Raw genomic sequence first — 23923 nt, forward strand, 5'->3', positions numbered from 1 at the left:
CAAATCTTCAAAAATAATTATTGAATTTTGATATGAATACCAACTTTATTAAATCAAGGGGTAGTTCTGTTGTACGACAACCTAATATAAGGCTAAGGAAAGACGCTACCGGAAATGTTAATATTTTTTTAATATTTTTCGATAGAGCGCTACCTAAAATGTTATTTTTTGTACCGGAAATGTTAATATCAGAAATATTCATTTTAGGTAGCAAAATTAACATTTCTGGTAGAAAAAAATAACATTTTAGGTAGCGCCCGATATTAATATTGTTGGTAGAAAAACTAAAATTTTAGGTAGCGCTCTACCGGAAATGTTAAAAAAATATTAACATTTCCAATAGTTTGAACATATAACACCCCAAACTCTGGACTAGTAGTTTCGGGTTTACCCGAGAGGTAAGTGGACCTCGTGGAATGCATAATTTAAGTTGTTAAACCTAGTGTGGGCTTATTTAGGTTGAAATTGGGCCCAATTAACAATAAAAAGAGAAGTTTTGAATAATAAAATATGAGGAATGAAGATGGTCAATTTCACAATTTTTAAAAAAATGAAAGTTTTTTTTTCTTTCATCTCCTTTTCATTTCTTTCTTCATTCTCATTTTTCCTCTCCTTCTTCCTCTCTAAGCTAAATAAATCAAAGGTAAGTCCTTTGAGTTATTTCCTACTTCTTTTAAACTTTTTTTTGTCCTTCAATCCCTCTAGCAACTTTGGTTTGATGATTCAAGTCTTGAGTTCTTTATAGCTAAAGAGAAAGAAGGGGTTTCATCCAAATCTTAGAGGAAGGGAGTATGGCTTAGTAAAGAGCTTTATTTCGGGATTCTTTAACCAAGGTAGTGTATTTCTAATTTTTTGGAGTGTTAAGGCTTTCATAAATATAAAGAATTGCTACGATTTGGGTATTTGAGCATTTTAGGGTTTATACTTGATTCATGATATAAATGACGAATTTGATGTAAAACATGTATTTTTATGACAATTTAAGATCATAATTAACTTCCTAAAGCTTTAGCACATTATTAGGAGGCTAAGGCCTTTAAAGTGATTTTTGGTGTTTCATGAGCTTAAATAAAATATTTTTGGATTTGATTATTAATACTGGATGAACAATATCAATACTAGATGATTTGGGATGAAATTTGGGGTTTTCATGTAGGGAGTATCGATGATGCTAGGGAAAGTATCGATACTGCCTATACATTATCGATACTAGGCCTAATTTTCAGCAATAGAAGTCTTTTTTGGTACTGATACTCATAGGGGTATCGATACTTGACTCTAGGGTATGAATACTGCAAGTAGAGTATCGGTACTATTGAAAGTCATCATGAACTGTCAAATAAATTTCTTTTTCTTAAAATAAATAAAATAGGAATGAGAGTATTAAAGAGAAGAAAAATGTCAATCCGCAGGGATTTAGAAATTCTTGAAGTTGAATTGTGTTGATTCTGATCTAGGTGAATTGTACCAAAAGATAAAAAAGGGGTTTTGGTGTGGAATAAGAATTAAACAAATGAAAATAATAGAGAACTAAAGTAAAGAGTTGAAAACAAGTATGATGGAAAATGCATCAAATTTTGCTTTGACTCAATTCACTTTGATCATCGAAATGGATTTTACTTCGGGATTCATGTTGATTATAGTCTATAAGGCCCAACCCTTGTAACTTGATTTTCTCTTTGGTAAACCGATCTTCCCAAGTCAACCTCCAAAATTCAGTCATTGAATGGACTAAATACGACTATCGTCGTTAGAACAAATCATATTAAGTTTTGGAAAAGACTAGCTCGAATTATGTTATCTCTATGAGAAGAATTCGATCTTAATTTCCATTAGCAGATCACCACTAAATGTGTTCACAAGAAGTTGAATGTGCTACAAGCCGATCCTTCCTCCCAACTTTAAATCAGAACAACATCCAAACCAACGTCAACTTTTGAAATGAAAGCGCTTTGATTTTTAAAGGAAATGTCGATTGTTAATCCTAGTTTGCAGAAAACTGAGAATGTAACCCGAAGGGTGTTAAGTGCTTTTCAATTCTCACATTTGGAATTGGGTCATCGCTAGCTCTCGGCTAAATAAGAAAATTATCTAAGCATGATAGAAAACATACTTAGCATATTTTTATAAAAATAGTAAAAGCTTAAAGTAAAGAAAGAAAAAAAGGAAAATAAAAGGAAACATTTTATAACAATAAAAATAAAATAACAAAAGTAAATTCAAGATATCTTCGAGCTATACCCTAGGTGGGTATTTATAGGTTTCCAAATCCCTAAAGATAGCATAGTAATTCAAATGCAAATAATCCAAGATATTAAAATATAATTCCAAGTGTTTTAAATTCCAACTTAAAACTAAGATTCCTAAACGATCTTCTCAGATCGTGCAGACTAGGTTGCTTTCAGAATCTTCCCAATGTTGATTGGACCTTTCAAAAACTACCACGTCAGATTGCATCATGCCCATTGTCGTGATCGTGCCTTCGATCGGGGATCGAATAATAAAAAAGAATACATACATCGCCCTTTTACTACTGGTTCTGGAAAATAAAGCTCTGCGTGAAAATAATCAAAACAGAACTGAATCAATAGTGATAAATTGCTAACAAAGGAGAATTAACAAGTAAATATTGTCAATCTAGAACACTCATCAAATTCCCCCTCACCTATCTCATGTTTGTCCTAAAGTATGCATCGATTGAACAAGTTGTAAATTTTGTTTCCCTTTTTCATCTCATCTTATATCCAAGCAAGTCATACAAGTTAAGTTCACAACAAATGTCTAAGATAAGGTACCAATAAATTGGAAAACATAAGTTAGATCAAGTTAAACAACATTATAACATCCAATCATTCATTTATCTCAATTCAACCTAACTCAACACCTCACAAAGGTTCACTCAATTCACTCAATGTACTTTTGGGTGCAAGAATGTTCAAAGTCAGAACCAAATGTGATAATTCCATAAGCTTGTAATAAAATCAAATCTCCACTACTTAATTAGAACATGATGCAATAATCATCGGGTCTTAAAATAGGTTGTAACGGGGCTTAGGTAAAGGCATGGAAGAAGGCTAAAATAAGGTTAAAATCAAGACAAGAGTTTTCTCAAGTAAATCAAGCCCACAAGCAAAGTAAACGAAGGCAACAATATAATTATATCAAACTAAACATCAAACAAACCATTTGTTTTATTTTCTTTTTCTATTTTTTTTCTTTTTTATTTGAATATGATTTTACGAATCTGCTTTTTTCTTTTTCTTTTTCTTCTTCTTCCTCTTCTTCTTCTTTATGGATCATGATCATTCAATGTTCAACTTATACTCCTTTTCATAACAATGGTGTAAGAGAGGGAAAATGAAAATGGCTCGAGTTTAAAATTGTGGTGAAAGCAAAGAACGAGAATAGGCTCAATCATGGGTAACTAATGGGAGAGAATAAGGTAGGCATTTTTGGGAAAAAGTAGGTGAATCCTATGTGTCCAAATCACTTCAAAGCATCAAGTTCTTGTGTAGTCTCAACATGCATTTTAGTACAAGTTCTAGATTATCAACGCCTAGTTCGACTCACTAAAACAAGAATAAGAGCAAAAAATATAAAGAACATGCTCATAAAGGCTCAAATCTCACTGAAGTGTGTACATGTATCGAGTTAGGAAAATTTCAATAAAAAAGTGATGGATAGTCACAATAAAGTTTACTCAAATCTCTAATCATGTCATCTGCTATCATGAATATTTGAACTCAAACAATGTTCATACAATGTCAAACAAGCATGGCATAATAAGGCAATCAACAAAGGCAAATAATTTCAACGGAATTTGTACTAATTCAATCGAGGCATACTAGAATCAAAACATAAAAATAAGCAAGGTAAAATTCAATGAATTCTCTACCCCCTCACTTAAGTCATATTGTCCCAATATGAAGAATTTAAAGTACAAGAGAAATGATAGAGAAAACTCCCACGTTCATTGGCGACCACGACAAAGACCATGGGCGTGGTGAGAAACATTAGGCCAGAGATAGAACAATATCTCGGTGATGTTTGTCTCGATGGTATGGAGACGATCATTGACATCATGCATTTGTGTTTGCACATTCGGGCGCGGACCTTGCGGAGGCGGTTGAGGTGCATTGCTGTGGACGAAGACGTGTTCACCTCAAGGTGTCATCACTCCCCGGAGAACAAAGTAGGGCGTAATAGTGGTACTAGTAAGCAAGCCCATCGAATCTAAGCAATGCTTATCTAAGCCATCCATAGAAAATGTGTAAGCAAAAAATGTAATATCAAAATCGGCAACAAGAGCAGTAAGATTAGTAATGTAAAGACCAAGGATAAATGGGCGATTAGATCGAATGACGATCTCAAAAGAACAGGCGAACCAAAAGCCAAAATTTACCTTCCGGTCGGTTAACATACACCAAAGAAATAAAAGTTTAGTTTTACTCAGGGAGGAGGAAGAATTTTTTTCTTCTTGTGTAATTGTAAGTCAAGAATCGATGTATGTAACGCAACACCGAATTGTGGATAAGAATAACCTTAGTCAAGCGAGGATTGAAGGGTTGGTCGACTAAATCGGTAAGTGTCGCATAAGCAGAATTCACGTCAAATTCTTGTGAAACCTCAATTAAAGTAGTTTGATAATCATGACTCGTGACATTTATCATAACTACCATGGTAAAGTTAAAATAAAAAATTGACATATTAAAATGATGGCCACATAAACGGAATGAGACGACATCAAGAGACGTAACATGAATAAAATGATGATGTGAAAATGTGAATGTGGAGTAGAACTCAAAGACAAGTTCATAAAACGTGTCGTATTTAATCTGAGAAAATAGTGTCCAACCAATTGCATCAAAATAAGCATATATAGCATAGTAGATATGAAGATTTTCCAAAGTTTGAGTTAGAATAAACTTAAATACACATAAGGGACGATGACGTATTGACTCGAAGAGAACCAATTGCTAACAATGGAGAATTAATAAGTAAATAGTGTCAATCTAGAACACTCATCAACTATCCACTTTGGATGGTTAGATTTGACCTATTTAATACCCGTAAGAGCTAAATATGATTTGTAATGGTAGAAATTAGTCTGTAAGGACATAAATAGTCAAAGGGGCCCGAAACCACTAGCTTGTAAGAGTGGGTTACAATCGAGGTAACCATAGTAAGCGTAATACGTTCAAGTACCTTCAGCCAAGCATGTAGCGAGTATCTGAGAATGAAGGATCTGCAGTGGATGTACCGACAAGCGATATGACGAATTAATCAAATTACAAAATAGTAGAGTTGTGTACTACAAGAATTTCAATGAATGGTGAGCATACAATTGTCCCTTCAATTTGAGGTGAATTAAGGGAAAGCGTAATAAGAGCGACTAGAGTATTGCTACTCAGTATTGAAACTGAGTCAGGTATCAGACTAGTAAATAATACAGATAGTGAACAACGAACACAGAGATCATAAAAAAATTATGAAACGCATAGAGACCTCTTTATAGACAGAAATGACTAAAATACCCTTATGTAACGAATGACCAGAATAGAGCAACTTAATAAACTAACAACAATAATAGACTATTAAACCCTTGCATAACGTTTTAGATGAAAGAACGAACGAGATAACAACTAGTGAGAGGATGACCTCACTTTAGTATGTCCAGCTATGTTAGGGTGTAGCCCAGCTACTTTAGTTACCTTAGTGGGGCATTATTAGTGCGCCGATGCTTCGTGACACTGGGTTCCTCGTCCATGATCTACCTGATGGCTATGTGAGATCATAATATCATTCAGCTGCTTAGTGGTAATTTTACCAATGTTATGTGACATCGGGTTCCCTCAGTTAACTAGTGTCTGATGGCTATGCGAGACTAGATACTAGTAGTGTTGCATTTAGATAATTCACATGAGTGTCACTGTCGCATTTAGATAGTGCGTAGAAGTTACAATCATTAGGGTTAGAGACCCTTTAAAGGTATACTTATGGTGAGGCCTTTAGTAGAGGATTAAGGAAAGCGGGAGCCTCCTATTTCAGCGATAAAACAGTTGAGCCCTAAGTAGGTTGCACTTGATTAAGATCATCCATATACCTACTGCTTAGTACCATGTCTTTAGCATGCTTATGTTTATGAAACTCATAATGTTGCTCTAGATTAGCGATTATACTATTGGGCTTTGTAAGCTCAATGTTCAGATGTTTTTTTCATTTGCAGGTTTGTAGCTAGAGTCGATTGTGGAGCACTGTCACAGCAGAACTTCCGGCATCTCCTTCGGAGTATTGTACTGTAGCTTTAGTGAGCATATGTATTCATAGAACCCTTATTATTGTATTCAGATTTATAACTTAGAGTTTTATTATTTTGGTTTTAAATTATATGTCACAGAGCTCTAATTTATAAATTAGTTTATAACTGTCGAGCATATCTATTTTGATACCATGTATTTTTGTTTTGAAATATAAATGTATAGTTTTGAAAATCATGGGTTATCTCGGCTGCCCAATGTGATACTTTAGGCCCAATCGGATTTAAGATGTTACAGAACAGACGTGAATTAATAGAACATATTGCTTCTCCGATTATTGGAGCAAGACAATCAATTCTAAAGCATGAGAATTTTCCAGTTTGCAACTTTTCAGGACCTAGCAAAGTTAAGGCACATGCAATTTTATTCTTCACAAATAATTGCCCAACATGCGTTGAACAATATCCTAAAAAAGTAATAGATTGGAATCTATCTCAAAAATAGAGATAAGTGAGTATCTTTTACAGGAAAAATTAACTAACCTACAAATAATGTATCCAACGCTCGTTCTAAAGTAACAAAAGCTTTTAAGAAGAATAAATAGGCTAAAGCTACGGTCCAAAGATGCGGGAATTTACTTACAGTGAGTTCCACTAGGACATGAAAATTCACTAGAATCGTGTTCTTTTATTTTCATGTTATATTTTTGTTGTTAAAACATTAATGGAGATCAAAACACTAAATCACACGTCGCGGCAACAAAGTAGAGCAGAGACTCGAATGCTAAAATCAAGACACAGCCTGATTATGCAAGGCACGACACCAAAACCTTAGCAGTCTAAAATCAGAAGTCCGTGTTAAAACACGAAGCAGGAATCATCATAGGCGAAGCGAGAGCCAAATCAACCTCCGACCTCCTAGAAGACTAAATCACAAACTTCCAAACGCAGATCACTGATGATGGGGATTTGAGGCTGAAGATTTAAATAACTTTGCAAGCTCCTCACGGAGAAAAGTTTATGGTGATCACATGTAAACAGAACAGAGGCTAGAAAGGGGAAATGTTCCTCATCTTAACAACTCATTACCAAGATGAAGACCTAATCTTGATTTTTTTTGGGTGTGAAATTATATGTATGAGATGAATAAGTGTTTTACCTCTCTTCTTGTCTCCTATGTGGTCCTTTTCTCATCACAAAATAACTACTATTATTACTCAACGAAATTGAAAACAAAGAACAGTGGCCTTGGTGCCGACGTCGACCTTCTCAAATCCAGTCCTAATATGATTTACATTATACACCAAGTACATACTTAAACCAGATGAGCTTTGTAATACAAAAGGGCAAAACAGCTTCTTGCATACATACATACATACATATATATATACACACACATATTACTTAAAGCAGTGGATTTATCTAGATCAATCTAAGTTTGATGTTGCGTGGGTAACACTCCAAGGCATAAGTAACAAGTTTGTCGAGCTCATCATCGATGTTGATGAAGCCATCGTGGTTTTCATCTGCCATCTGAAACGCACGATGAGTTCTATAAAGCGGAAAACGAGATTGCAGCTTTCGGAAACCTGCCTTAACCTCTTCCCAGCTCAGCTTTCCGTCCTTGTTCACGTCGCAACGCTTGAATAGCATCACTACTTCATCGTAATCATCTTTGGGTATATCTTTTTTCTTTGTTTCTGCTCTTTTACTGAAGAAGAACACCATTCCTTTTCTTCTCTCCCTACTTCCTTTCTTCCTTTTCATTTATGTTTTAAATGCCTCTAACATTTGTTTATATCATGCAATTTTTAGCCTTTTTTAATTTATGGGTAAACTACCCAAAGTCACTATACTACTGACTTTATTCTATTTGGATCAATTTATTGAAAACGTTTTGTCAATTAAGTCACAATCGAGCCACTAATTGTTGATAATTTTTTTTTATCAAATTAATAATATATTATTCTTATTTTAAATAAGTAACTAATATAAGTAATAATATTTATTAGATTTTTAATAATTATAATAATAGAATATTATATTAATATTGAATAATATTATTCATTATTAAAAAAATAATATTATTTTATATATTATACGAATAGTGAATAATATCAAAGATAAAATATTATATTATTAATAAGTTATGATATAACATTAAATAGTAGTTCCGAGATTTATCATATATCAAGATCCCCCAATAATTCGTAAAATATGAGCACGGTAAAACGCTGCAAAATAAAAATGATACAAATAAATTAAAAAATTATCGTAAAAAATAAAATAACATAAACTAAAATAAAATTCAATATTATAAATAAAAAATCAAAATTAATAAATGTATATTTAAAAAATTGCCTCCTTAATTACTAGAGCAACATTGGCGGGTAGATGCAAAAAATTGTCGTGCAAAAATTTAATCTTGATCTTCCCTCCATTCGTATCGCTGTCTGTTGGTGTAATTCCGTCAGCAGGCAGCCCAAGATGGAATGCAACATCTTCAAGGGTAATAGTTGTCACCCCACAAGGAAAATGAAACGTGTGCGTCTCCGGTCTCCACCGGTCTAACAATGTGTTTATCAGTAGAAGATGCAACTTCCTACCACCAATTATAGTGCTAACGTAACTAAAATTGGCTTCGTGTAAATACGGAATAATATCTTTATCAGGGTCCTTGAAACGATTGATATAACACGTCAACGAACATTCATACTCCTTAAAATAAATAAATAAATAAATAAATTATTCAAAATAAATATATACATAAATAAAATTTTCAAAATAAATAATATTTTCGAAATAAATAAAAAGGAAAAATATGCCAGTAGTCCCCTTTGTTTTCGGTCTGACCGATTTTGGTTACTGGTTTTTTAATTAAGTGTGTTTGGTCCCTTAAATTATCGATCCATCCAGTTTAAGTCCCTTAGCCGTTAATTTTTGTTAACCCATTAACGAAAGCATTATGTGACAATGAAAAAAAAACACGTGTAAAACAATAATGTCTTGTTTTTTTCTTCTTCTTCTTCTTCATGGACACACGATAATTTTTATAGCTTTCTAAAAATATTTGTTAAAGTAGTGGTTAAAAACCACACACACGTTGAAGATGCATTTTTTCTCTCTACCCATGAAATATATCATTTAAGTTTCTAGTTCTGGTTCCTCCCAGGTTGGGTCATGGGTGTAAAAGAAAATTATGGAAAATAAAATAAGATGAAACAAAAGGGATGGTGTGAGTAGTAGTTTGCTACCATTAAAGAGATCCTAGTGGCTTATCCACGTTGGATAAACCTCGCGCCTTGTACAACGAGAGACTGCTCACTTTTTTTAAGACACGAGGTAGTTCTATGTGTGTAATTTGGGATTTTTTTTAACAAATATGGTTTGGAGTATTGTTCTAAAAAAAATAATTTTTAGGGTTTTTTAACTAATAATGTCGTATACTTAAAATGACATGTCATATCAAATATTGATGCAATATTTGATATTAGTATTTAAAATTAGAATCAATTTATCTCAATGGTTAAAAGAATTATTATTGTTTCTAGATATCACAGGTTCGAGCACCAGCTACTGCAGTAGGGTGATTGAATGTTTATTGTCAAATGGATGAGAGTATTTAGAACAGATATTACTTTGTAATCACTTAAGCTTAATCAAAAAAAATTAAAACTAGATTTTTCTATAATTATTTTTTAAATTATTCATATTCAATACATATTTAAACAAAAATATTATTGTATTTATGCCATATATCTATTTTAATTAAAAAAATTAATATTAGATTCTTATATTAAATTTCGTTACCGTCCTAATATAAATTTAAATAATTTCTGTAAAGTATATTTTTATTATTTTTTTAATTTTTAAGTGTAAATTATACAAATAGTAATTTTTTTTTGTTCTGATCAACTTTGGTCAACGATTAAAAGTTAAGTACGTTTGATCTCTTACGTTATCAATTCATTTGATTTTGATTTCGTTAGTGTTAACTTCAATGAATCCATTAACGAAAGTCTGAGTTGATAACTGAAAATTAAAAAAAAAAAATCAACGTGTGCCATTCTTCTTCTTCTAAAAACATTCTCTCTAACAATCTGGATCCTCTGACTTCTCCTTCTTGCTAATGCATCGAATATGCCTACTGCAAATTCCTTTGAATCCATTATGCCTACGTTAATGAAAAAATTGAAAGCCACGACCCTTTGAGATCAAATACAAGCTTGCCCTATTTTACGTAAATGAAAACATTAAAAGCAATCCGTTTATTTACTATTGGTGATGGGGTAAGTGACTCTTGATTGAGCATACAAAGTCTGCAACAAGGTTTACCATTAGATTGTTCTTTATTTGTTTGCTATTTATGCACTGGTTTAGCTCCTGGAAACTTGTAGTCTTGTTCTTGTTAAAAAAAATACACATGGATTTTTTTTCTATAATTTTTAATTACCAATTTAAATTTTCGTTAATGGGTTAACAAGAGTTAACGGTTGAGAGATTAATACCGAATGAATTGATAACGTGATTAAACACACTTTTTAAACCGATGACTAAAGTCGGTCAAATCGAAAATAAATGGGACTATTCTTATAGTTTACCCTTTTATTAAATAAACCTCTAATAACATGCCGCAAGGGGGTATTAGTTTTGGTTCTCAGTTATTTTTCTTAGCCTCTGTTTGTCACTAAGATCAAGAAAAATGAAGAGTTTTGTGTGATAAATCCATTCAAACAGTGTCCTAAAATCATGAAGAAAGTTAAGAGGGTGAACTTCATGAAAATAAATTCGTTTGGTTGAGAATTCAATGAAAAGATTTGAAGACAGCTTTGACAAATGGAAAGATGAAACAAAACAGATGGAATGGATTGATAGGTGCTTCTATATCCCTTTGGTTGACAGATCAACAAAGGCAATCAGCCCTCGAAGATCAAGATTTTTACCAAACCGGAGGGTTAAGAAGTGAATGATAGTGAGTAGACCATAAGTCATCCATTCTCGGGACCAAGACATTGCTTATTCAGCCATTTACTGCAGAAATTATGTTTATACTGAAAAGGAGAATTGAAAGGCAGAGGGCAGTGGAATTCTTACAACTCATTTCCCTATCAATTCAATGTTTCACTGAGTTGATTTGTCAATGGCCAAAGGTGTCAGTTTGAGATAAAATCTAGCAAGCACTAGTTTGCTTGCCTTGTCCAATTCAAGGAAACAACATGAAACCATAGGACTCTGAAAATCCCAATGCTTTAATCAACTAAGTCAAAATATAACCTCAATAGAACAATTGCTTGTCATCTGCATCAACAAGAAGGGTTCTATGGACAAAACAACATCAAACACAAATACAAACAAGTCTAACGTTTGTTTTTATGTTTCTCAATATCGAAAGGACTCTCTACTTGATCTGAAAGGGTGGCCGGGCCAGTGTCTAATGTCTGTTTTTATCTCCCATTATACATATCTGACATACAACAAAAGATCATCAATTTTACCAGTCACGCCTTCGATTATACCAATCAAAACTCCATGATCAGGAAAAATGATGATACATTGCGGTGAACGTGGATCAAACACGTGACCTTCAGTCTGACGCTCTCCCAAGTCCCAACTGAGCTATCCCCACAGTTGTCCCGAGTTATCAACATTTGCTTGAGGACATTATGTACACACAGATTATATGTGGCAGGATTTCACAGCTCGTGAATTTTCGAAGAAACAATAACTCGTGACGGTTCATCTCTGTTTATTTTAATTTTTCTTTTCCCAATTGCTTCATGCAAGTTTTAATTCAAATTTTCTTTTTATCTTAACGGTAAATATTATTATCACAGACAACATAACCATAATACTATTATTGATGTTCAGCTTAAGAACACAATTCACTTTCCATTTCAATTAAGAATGTCAATAACACATTACAACACAAGCAGTGTAACACCCCTAACCCGTATTCGACCCAAATTTGAGTGTGTCACATCGACTTTTCAACGTTAATTTACATAAGAGAGACCACAAAATACAAAATCAATCAGTGCATTCGTAATTAACAACTTATTATATGCCAACACTCTATACACAACCACAATACCTACTTTGTCAATTACTTCTGATTTGATCTATTAGCATTGATGTTGTCATTGCCACTTCTATTCCTGCTCTTCTTGTTTCTTGGTACCTACGTGTAAATCACTTACACGCTAAGTCATAGACTTAGTGAGTCAATAAATAAACATGTAACAATAGATTATATGCATTCTTACCATTTGATCATGATATTTCAATATGCATGTATCTATTACACTAAACATATATAATCATATCATGCACATATAAAACTCACTTTCTTGTGCCACTTTCACTTTAATTTATTTTTCATTTGCCCATGTACATTATTGAGAACAAAGGTATTGAGTACATAGAGGTTGTGCACTATGTTGTCACCACAGCTCGTATAATTCCCTCAAGGGGCACTGAATATTTGTCCCGAAGGACCACTACGTCCCGAAGGACCACTGGATATGTCCCGAAGGACCACTACGTCACGAAGGACCACTGGATATGTCTCAAAGAACCACTACGTCCCGAAAGACCACTATAACCCTCGACTCTTGGCATGCCAACTATACCTACAACTCTCAGATCATATAACATGGGCTTAAATATGAATACATTTCTCATTTCATATCTCTTTCATCACTTTTCATATAAACACATATAATCATTTCCATTATTCCACATACCTGGATTGTATTCTCTGGCAATGACATTCGTTCAGTTAATATCATATTAACACATAATGAATTATGCATGCAATCAGTATAACAATAATATATGTATGCATGTACATGAGTATAGACTTATCACAAGTCTTATCTCTATACACTTTAACTATAAAATGCACTCACCTTAGCCTTGCTTTGATTCGATTCTAATCATTCTATTGTTCCGGAACAATATTACGTTCTATATCTACATAGTAATACATTGATACATATCAGTATACTAATTGATATATTCTAAACTATTATTCCTTAGGCTAAAAAGAAAGCTATTTTCATCTTTTAATGAAGGTATGCATCGATGCACTCTACAGTGTATCGATGCATTCCATAATGTGTGCATCGATGCACTACCTGTGCATCGGTACACAAATCACCTTCGATGTTTTAATCTTAAGGGGGTGCATCGATGCACAAGTATGACATTCGATGTTTTTATTTTTTTATTATAAAGGAGTGCATCGATACACTTCATGTGCATCGATACACCTTGAACAATTTCTGGGATTTTACCCTTGATACATCGGTACACATTGAATGTATATCGATTCACTCTGCCCATAATTCACTTCTTGAACCCGAAAACTCATCCATTTTAGCTTAAATCCTTCATGTTTCATCCCCTTTTATATTCTTAACTCCAGTACACATACTTAAACCAATCTATACTCATTTATTTCATTTTAAACTTCAAAATCCTATCCTCCTCATGAAATTCAAGAATTATACCAACTTTGCAACATGATTTAATTCCACTTTTAACACTTAGTATGTCTTAACTAGATTGATGACAAGTCAAATTTAACTTCCAATTCTAGATATAAACTCTATTTCAAGATTTCATTCAATAACCTTTAATCTTTAATCTCTCCTAACTCCATCATCCTTTGATTTTAAGATAACTTAAGCTTTCCTTAAGCTTAGTTATCATCTAATAATCAAAAAACAATCTTAAATTTATCAAGAAACTCAATAATCAGAAAACTCACCTTTGTTTTGCTTCACAAGCACAAGGAAGAAAGAAGAAGAAGAGAACTCTGGAAGCCTTTTTGTTCTCCCCTCTTCAACCCACGTGGATTAATATATGACCCTTCTTTACTTATTTCCTTGTAAATGACCCCTTTTCCTTTCCATTCCTTCTTCCTTTCAATTTATTCCTATACAATAATTTACATATAAATCTTTATACTATTCAATCATTCTATTTTAATCACCAAATTCTGAGACTTTATAATTTAGTCACTAACCCGGTATTGAGGATGTTACGAATCTCGCCCCTTAAGAAAATTCGTCCTCAAATTTTCATTATGCAAAAAGATGGGGGTACTTATTCCTCACGTCTTCTTTACACTCCCATGTTGCTTCTTCTACTTTGTGATTCCTCCGCAAGACTTTAACCAATGGAATAGTCTTGTTTCTTAGTTGTTTAACCTCATGAGCTAATATTTGAACAGGTTTTTCCTCATAAGTCAAATATGGTTGAACCTCGATCTCTTCGATATTCACAATATGAAATGGATCATATTGATATTTTCTAAGCATTGAGACATGAAAGACATTGTGTATCTTTTCTATTTCAGTTGGCAAAGCTAACTGATATGCTACTAGTCCTACTCTCTTAATAATCTCATAGGGTCCAATGAACCGGGACTTAGTTTTCCTTTATGTCTAAATCTCAAAACCTTTTTCCAAGGAGAAACTTTAAGAGACACTTTGTCTCCCACTTGATATTCTATCTCCTTTCTCTTTAAATCTGCATACGATTTCTGTCTATCAGCTGCTGCTTTGATGTTACTCTGAATCACTTGAACTTTTTCTTTCATTTCCTGAATCAACTCGGCACCAATAACTTCTCTATCATTAAGCTCAAACCAATTCAAGGGCGTACGACATCTTCTTCCATAAAGAGCTTCATAGGGAGCCATTTTGATGCTTGACTGATAACTATTGTTATACGCAAATTCAGCAAGTGGCAAATACCTTTCCCACGATCCTTTGAATTTAATTATACAAGCTCTTAGCATATCCTCCAGAATTTGGATAATTCGCTCGGATTGTCCATCGGTCTAAGGACGAAATGTTGTACTAAAGTTCAACCGAGTTCTCAACGCTCTATGTAATGATTTCCAAAATCGCAATGTGAATCTAGGATCCCGATTAAAAATTATGGAAATGTAAACGTATAATTTCTCTAATATACAGTTTGACATATTTATCCATGGAGAAATTAGTTCGTACCGGGATAAAATAGGCTAACTTAGTCAATCTATCTACGATCACCCAGATTGAATTCCTTTTGTTCGGAGTTAAAGGCAATCCCGTCACAAAATCCATTGTTACTTTCTCCCATTTCCACTGAGGAATTGACACTGATTGTAACAATCCCAAAGAAACCCGATGCTCAGTTTTGACTTGTTGACAAGTCAAATACTTTAATACAAATTCCGTAATGCTTCTTTTCATTCTAGGCCACCAATATCGACTCTTGAGATCTATATACATTTTGTTCCCTCCCAGATGCATTGTCAATGGACTACAATGAGCTTCTGTTAACAAATCATTCTTTAATTCATCATCATCCAAAATTACTAATCTCCCTCGATAATACAAGTTTCCATCAGACTTGATCTTATAATCATTTATCTCTTCATTCTCTAATTGTTATAATTTCTTCCAACATATTTCATCATTTCCTTGCAATTCCTTAATTCGATACAGCCATGATGGCTTGAGAGTCATTTCTGCACATAACACACCATCTCCACTTAACGATAATCTAGCATCTAGAGCTCGTAAGGCTGCAAACATCTTTGGACTCAAAGCATCCACTACCACATTTGCTTTTCCTGGATGGAAATCAATCACTACATCGTAATATTTTAAGAATTCCACCCATCTCCTTTGTCTTAAATTCAACTCTTTCTGAGTCATCAAGTACTTTAAACTCTTGTGATCTGTATACAAGTAGCATTTTTCACCATACATATAGTGACGCCATATCTTAAGAGCGAATATTACTGCAACCATCTCCAGATCGTGTGTCGAATAATTCTTCTCATGCGATTTTAATTGTCTCAAAGCGTAAACCACCACTTTGTCTTCTTGCATTAACACGCATCCCAAGCCATTATGAGATGCATCACTATATGCTACAAAGTCCTTGCCAGACTCAGGTTGGACTAACACTGGAGCTTCTATCAAAATCTTCTTTAACTTTTCAAAACTCTCTTGGCATTCCTGAGTCCAAGCAAATTTTACTTCCTTTCTCAACAGTTTAGGTAGGGGTAATGCTATAATCGAAAAGTTTTAACGAACCTTCGATAATAACCAGTTAACCCCAGAAAACTTCTAACTTCCGTTACATTCTTTGGAACTTCCCACTCCATAATAGCTTTAATCTTTTGAGGATCCACTCGAATTCCTTCTGCAGAAATTACATGTCCAAGGAATGTCACTTCACTCAACCAGAATTCACACTTAGAAAGTTTAGCATAAAGCTTTTTATCTCGTAAAATCTACAAGACAATCTTTAAATGCGAACTATGCTCTTGCTCAAACTTTGAATATATTAAAATATCATCAATGAAAACCACCACGAACTGATCCAAATAGGGTTGGAATATTCTGTTCATTAAATCCATGAAAACAACTGGTGCATTCGTAACTCCAAACGGTATCACGATAAACTCATAGTGACCATACCTCGTTCTAAACACCGTCTTTGGAACATCTTTCTCTTGAATCTTCAATTGGTGATAACCCGAACGTAAATTAATTTTTGAGAACACCGAAGCTCTCCTTAATTGATCAAATAAGTCGTCGATTCGAGGAAGTGGATACTTATTCTTGATAGTCACTTTATTGAGCTGCATGTAGTCAATGTAGAGGCGCATTGAGCCATCCTTCTTCTTAACAAACAAAACTGGAGCTCCCCAAGGCGATACACTTGGTCTAATAAAACCTTTATCCAGCAATTCTTGTAATTGAATCTTTAATTCTTGCAACTCTTTTGGAGCCATTCTATATGGTGCCATGGCAATAGGTGCAGTTTCAGACATTATTTCAATATGGAATTCCACTTCTCTGTCTGGAGGTAAACCCGACAACTCTGCAAGAAATACATCAGGAAACTCTCTGACTATAGGAATTTCTTCAATCCCTTTCTCCTTGGTTCTTACATCCAGCATATTAGCAATGAACCCTTGACATCCCTGTAGCAGTAACTTCTTTGCAATCATCACTGATATTACATTCACCAACGGATTCCATCTTTCACCAAATACCATAACTTATACACCTTCTGAACTTCTTAAGGTTACTCTTTTCAGTCTACAATCGATATTAGCATAATAACGATATAACCAATCCATTCCCAATATCAACTCAAATTCGTCAAAAGGTAATTCCATCAGATTAGCAAGGAATTCAATTCCCTAAATCCGTATGGGACACCCTCGACTCACCATATTTACACGAGCAATATGCCCTAATGGATTCGTCATTATTACCTCATTGCTAGTAGTTTCTAACTGAATGTTCAATTCTCTCACTAACTTACTAGTAATGTATGAATTTATAGACCCCGTATCAATCAATACCATAACATATTTATCAAACAATAGAAAGGTACCTATTATAATCTCTGGGTCATCCCGATCCTCATTGGTCTTGAGATTGTACACTCGAGCAATGGAGTGTATCTCTTGTTGAGCAGAGGACTCTGACTGATTTCTTCCTATGCCTCTACCTCTTCCCATTTGGCCTGTAAAAATAGATCTCTCTGGTTGTACAGATTCACCGGCTACCTTGGGACAATCTCGAACAAAATTTTCGATGTCCCTACATCTAAAGCAAGCTCTAGAAATCATCCTACATATCCCTGAATGATTCTTGCCACAATGTGGGCATTGTCTGACTTGACTCTGATTAGATCTCCCAACTCCAAATCCCACTGAATGAGTTTTTCTACCTCTCATTGGATTCGATCCTCTAGCGTAGGATGCCACTGACTCGGATCTAGCTTGGGGTCAAGAACCAGCATCTCTGCCCCTTTTTGATGGTGCATAACTCAAAGAAGCACCCGTTCTTTTTACTGTCTAAGGCATTTCCTTCAACTGATGACGTAATCCCTCTACGAACCACTCACAAACATCATTCTCTGTAGGAGAAAGCTTGGCAGCAAAGCGGCTCAACTTATTGAATTCACACTCATACTCATATACAGTGTGATTTCATTGCTTCAGATTCATGAACTATTGTTTCATCTGTCGAAAAAATTGATCTCCGATGTACTTATGCTTGAATTCTTCAAAAAAAATGACCAAGTTACTTGATTGCTAAACATCCTCAATGTAACATTGGTCCACCAAATCCTTGCTTGCCCTCTCAACAAGGAAATTACTCTATCCAGCTTCTCAGCATCGGAACAATGAAGTCCCTCAAGCATGACTTTCACGTCATTAAGCTAAAGATCCACCTTAACAGGACACCGCTCTAAATTCTGAAGCTCTTAAACCCTTCAACTCCTTCGCAACATTCATTTTCGAAGTTGAAGTAGTAGGAGGTTGGAAACGTGTCAATACCACCTCTAACGTTCTAAAGAATACATCTTGATCATTCACAGGCACTCCAGAGGGTGTCTGTTCCTCACTCTGCCTAGCCAGGGCAAGTGAATTGCTACTTTCAGCGGGTCTATCATCTCCCACTTCATTTCTAGAACTACCATGTCCGGACATCTATTAAAACACAATAATATCATTCTATTAGAAAAACATCATACTTATTATTCTATCAGATCAGAAGTTTTCATTATTTTGTTGGTATATATACATTATAAGACACTTTAGACTATTGTTTATGCCGAGAATCGACTAAACCATAGCTCTGATACCATTAAATGTAACACCCCTAACCCGTATTCGACCCGAATTTGAGTTCGATGTGTCACATTGACTTTTCAAACTTTGACACTTAAAGAAAAATAGAGAAATTTTAAACTTTCATTAAAACAAAGTACGTTAATTTACATAAGAGTAACCATAAAATACAAAATCGATCAGAGCATTCATAATTAACAACTTATTACATGCCAACACTCTATACACAACCAAAATACCTACTTTGTCAATTACTTCTTATATGATATATTAGTAGTGATGCTATCCTTGCCACTTCTATTCATGATCTTCTTAATTCTTGGTACCTACGTGTAAATCACTTACACGCTAAGTCATAAACTTAGTACATATAACAATAGATTCATGGATATGCATTCTTACCATTAGATCATGATATTTCAATATGCATCTATCTATTACACTAAACATATATAATCATATCATGCACATATAAAAATCACTTTCTTGTGCCACTTTCACTTTAATTTTTTTTTTCATTTGCTCATGTACATTATTGAGAACAAAGGTATTGAGTACATACAAGTTGTGCATTATGATGTCACCACAGCTCGTATAATTCCCTCAAGGGACACTGAATATTTGTCCCGAATGACCACTATGTCTCGAAGGACCACTATAACCCTCGACTCTTGGCATGCCAACTATACCTACAGCTCTCAGATCATATAACATGGGCTTAAATATGAATACATTTCTCATTTCATATCTCTTTCATCACTTTTCATATAAATACATATAATCATTTTCATTTTTCCACATATATGGATTGTATTCTCTAGCAATGACATTCATTCAGTTAATATCATATTAACACATAATGAATTATGCATGCAATCACTGTAGCAATAATATATGTATGCATGTACATGAGTATAGAATCATGAATTCAACTATTAGAGATAGACATATCACAAGTCTTATCTCCGTACACTTTAACTATAAAATGTACTCACCTTAGCCTTGCTTTGATTCGATTATAATCCTTCGATTGTTCTGGAACAATATTACGTTCTATATCTACATAGTAATACATTGATACATATCAGTATACTAATTGATATATTCTAAACTATTACTCCTTAGGCTAAAAAGAAAGCTATTTTCATCTTTTAATGAATGTATGCATCGATGCACTCTACAGTGTATCGATGCATTCCATAACGTGTGCATCGGTACACAAATCACCTTCGATGTTTTAATCTTAAGGGGGTGCATCGATGCACAAGTATGACATTCGATGTTTTTATTTTTTTTATTTTAAAGGAGTGCATCGATTCACTTCATGTGCATCGATACACCTTGAACAATTTCTGGGATTTTACCCTTGATGCATCGGTACACATTGATATTCTTAACTCCATGTTTCATCCCCTTTTATATTCTTAACTCCAGTACATATACTTAAACCAATCTATACTCATTTATTTCATCTTAAACCTCAAAATCCTATCCTCCTCATGAAATTCAAGAATTATACCAACTTTACAACATGATTTAATTCCACTTTTAACACTTAGTATGTCTTAACTAGATTGATGACAAGTCAAATTAAACTTCCAATTCTAGATATGAACTCTATTTCAAGATTTCATTCAAGAACCTCTAATCTTTAATCTCTCCTAACTCCATCATCCTTTGATTTTAAGATAACTTAAGCTTTCCTAAAGCTTAGTTATCATCTAATAATCAAAAATCAATCTTAAATTTAACAAGAAACTCAATAATCAGAAAACTCACCTTTGTTTTGCTTCACACGCACAAGGAAGAAAGAAGAACAAGAGAACTCTGGAAGCCTTTGTGTTCTCCCCTCTTCAACCCACGTGGATTAATATATGACCATTCTTTATTTATTTCCTTGTAAATGACCCCTTTTCCCTTCCATTCCTTCTTCCTTTCAATTCAATCCTATACAATAATTTACATATAAATCTTTATACTATTCAATCATTCTATTTTAATCACCAAATTCTGAGACTTTACAATTTAGTCACTAACCCAGTATTGAGGATGTTACAAGTAGGTCATAAACATTTTAGATGTTTAAACTTTTCTGTTTCATCTTAGTGTTGCCTTGTTATAAAACCATTTGATAAGTCCCGGAAGAGCAATATCTGGATCTTCATATTTTATAAGCTCCCATGCAACCTCAACTGGTGTTGATTCGATCTTGTCTAACCAACCTTTAATTTCATCAAAAAGTTGATGGTCTTAGATTCCCAAATAGTTAGAAGCCAATGTTTTTAAGCCAATGTTTTGAAGCCACTAAATGTGCAATAAGACATATAAAGATGCATATCCATGCGTCCAGGTCTTAGCAGCACTGGATTAATACGGTCCTTGTGATTGGTTGTGAATAATATCATCCTCTCATCCACACAACTTGACCACAATCCATCAATGAAGTTCAGCAGACCAGATAAAGTAACCTGCAACGGCACCAAATATTGAGTGAAAAATCAATTTTGATTTCCCTACAAAAGGGGACCTGGTCAAGCGTGATAAAATCACGATGAACATGAACTCAACTCTAATATTACGATAATTGAATATGATAAGCGTGAAAAGCTGGTCAACGTGTCGAATTTTCATTCCACCAATTTGCAAAACTTTATCAATTACATGAAATATTAAAAAAATAAAAAAGTATAAATAATATTATTAAAATTGTAAATAAAATGATAAAAATGAGAATAAATATATCATTAGACCTTATATTTCAGGGTAAACTACGCCAATGGTCACTGATGTTTGGGTAAGTTTTCGTTTTCACCACTAATGTTTAAAAAGTATTACTAACGTTATCGTTTATCACAAAATGGTCACTGGCCGTTAATAGTCGTTAGGAGCCATCACGGAAAACACACGTGGAACGTTATATGCTTACTTGGAATTCTATGGTTGAAGAGAGCAGTACTCTAACGTTCATTTTCTTCTCCCCTTTAAATAAAACCAATCCTTAACCCTAATCTACCTCTTTTCCTTCATATTTTTCTTTGTTGAAAATTTTCTCAAATCCTTCCCAAGATAAAAGCTAGCTAAGGTGAAGATGGAAGGCTCCAATGAAGTTTCTCTTTGTAATTGTGGACAACCAACTAAGGTGGTTACGGCTTGGATGAATGAAAATTGTGGGAGGAGGTTTTTTGGTTGCCGAAACTATGGGAAAAAGATGAGTACAAAATGTCATTTTTTTTTGTTTGGATGGATCCTCCCATTGTGCCTCGGGCAAGATTTATTTGCTTAGGGTTGTTGAATAAATTAAGAAAATTCGAAAGGGAAAGGAGAAATGAGAGGATTTTTTGGCTTGTTATCTTGATTTTATGTGTTTATAAGCTTTGGGTTAGCAAATGAAAATGATGTTATTTGAATGGTGGATTAAAAGCTTTGTAATAGAAGTTTTTGTAATGGAAGTTTTTGTGTGTTTCCAGATTAATTCTTATGGTTCTATTATTTTGCAATGGTTTTTCTTCCTTTGTATGTCTATAAACTTTGATTTTTTGCATTGTGCATTTAATTTTTCTTCATTTTGCATTGAACTGCAAGAATAATTAAAAAATGAATATTACAAAGAAATGCCAAAATATGATCTATTTCATTATCAGTAAACTGATACAAGTCAAAATACAAGTAAGAACAATAATTTGTCAAACCTGCTCTAATTCAATATGACATTAAGCCTAAAGCTTAATTCGTGTCAAAATATGGATAGTTCATAAGTAAACTTTACAAAAAGAGTGGCTATGCATCAAAGCCAATCAAGCAGAAGAAGGTATATGACAAAGTAAGTCAAGTTCCTAGGTAAACTACACAAAAAGTTCTATCAACACTACCCATTTCATTCTTTTTATGTTGTGTGCAAATCTTGATTGTGAGGGTTAGAAACAGAAGATTCTTGACTGCCAGGCATTTTATGGTCTGTTGTAGATGGTGGCATAATCCAACAGACTATTGTAGGTGGATTAAGTGGCCTCATTGTAGGTAGTTTTGGCCTTAATACTTGCTGCCTTGTAGGTTGGATGGTTCGAGCTTGTCGTTGCATTGGAGTTTAGTGTTGGGATGGCTGGTCAGGTGCATGTGGTTGGCTGGATCCTAATTCATGTTGGTTTAGACTCCTGTTACCACCAACTTCTTCTCTTCAGGTCCTCTTATTGTGGCCAGGTTTACCACACTTAGAGAAGTTTCCCATTGAACCTTTCTTTGCTTAATTTAGGTCCATTCTTATTTCCTTCCGCAGCTTCCTTTCTCCTTTTTTTGGTTGGCCTTCCAGGCGATCTTCTCAATTCTAGACACAGAATAGGCTTCATTTCAGTGACAGGAGTCCATTGCTTAGCACCTATTAATAAAAAAGAAAGAATTTATAAAATTAGCATGACATAAATTATTTAGGTATATGTAAATAGTTGAGTAGTTCACCTTTGAAGGGACAAATGAAATTAGAATATATTGCAAGCTGTGTGGATTTGTGGTAGCATGTATGAACATAAGGTTCAAGTCGATCATTGTGCAGTTGCATGACTGCTACTGTATGGATAAATGAGATGCCTGTCAGGTCCCATTTTCTACAAGAACAAGAGTGGGAGCCCATGTCCACCACATGTTGGTTTCCTGGACCACATTCAACCTGATATTTCAACCCTCCAGCATGTGTAGCCCAACACCTGCATATATCAATAAAAACAACATAGTTCGACAGAATATTTAAACATTCATAATGGTCTGTACATCTCAAATGGTCTCAACATATCTCAACATATTTCAACAACATATCTTAACATACTTGATAGCATATATTAGCATATCTCAATGAAATATTAAATTTGAAAAGAGTTACCTAGTTGCTTAATCAATTATAATGTTCAACTTCTTCTGAATATTTGGACATAATGGCCCATTAATCTTTTCAGCTGCTTTATATCTGCAAACAATTATTCTCATAATTTTGGTTCTAATTAGCTCCATCATAGTAAGGA

The sequence above is a fragment of the Hibiscus syriacus genome, unplaced genomic scaffold (genome assembly GCF_006381635.1).
Source record: "Hibiscus syriacus cultivar Baekdansim isolate YM2019G1 unplaced genomic scaffold, ASM638163v2 tig00110369_pilon, whole genome shotgun sequence".
NCBI lineage: Eukaryota > Viridiplantae > Streptophyta > Magnoliopsida > Malvales > Malvaceae > Hibiscus > Hibiscus syriacus.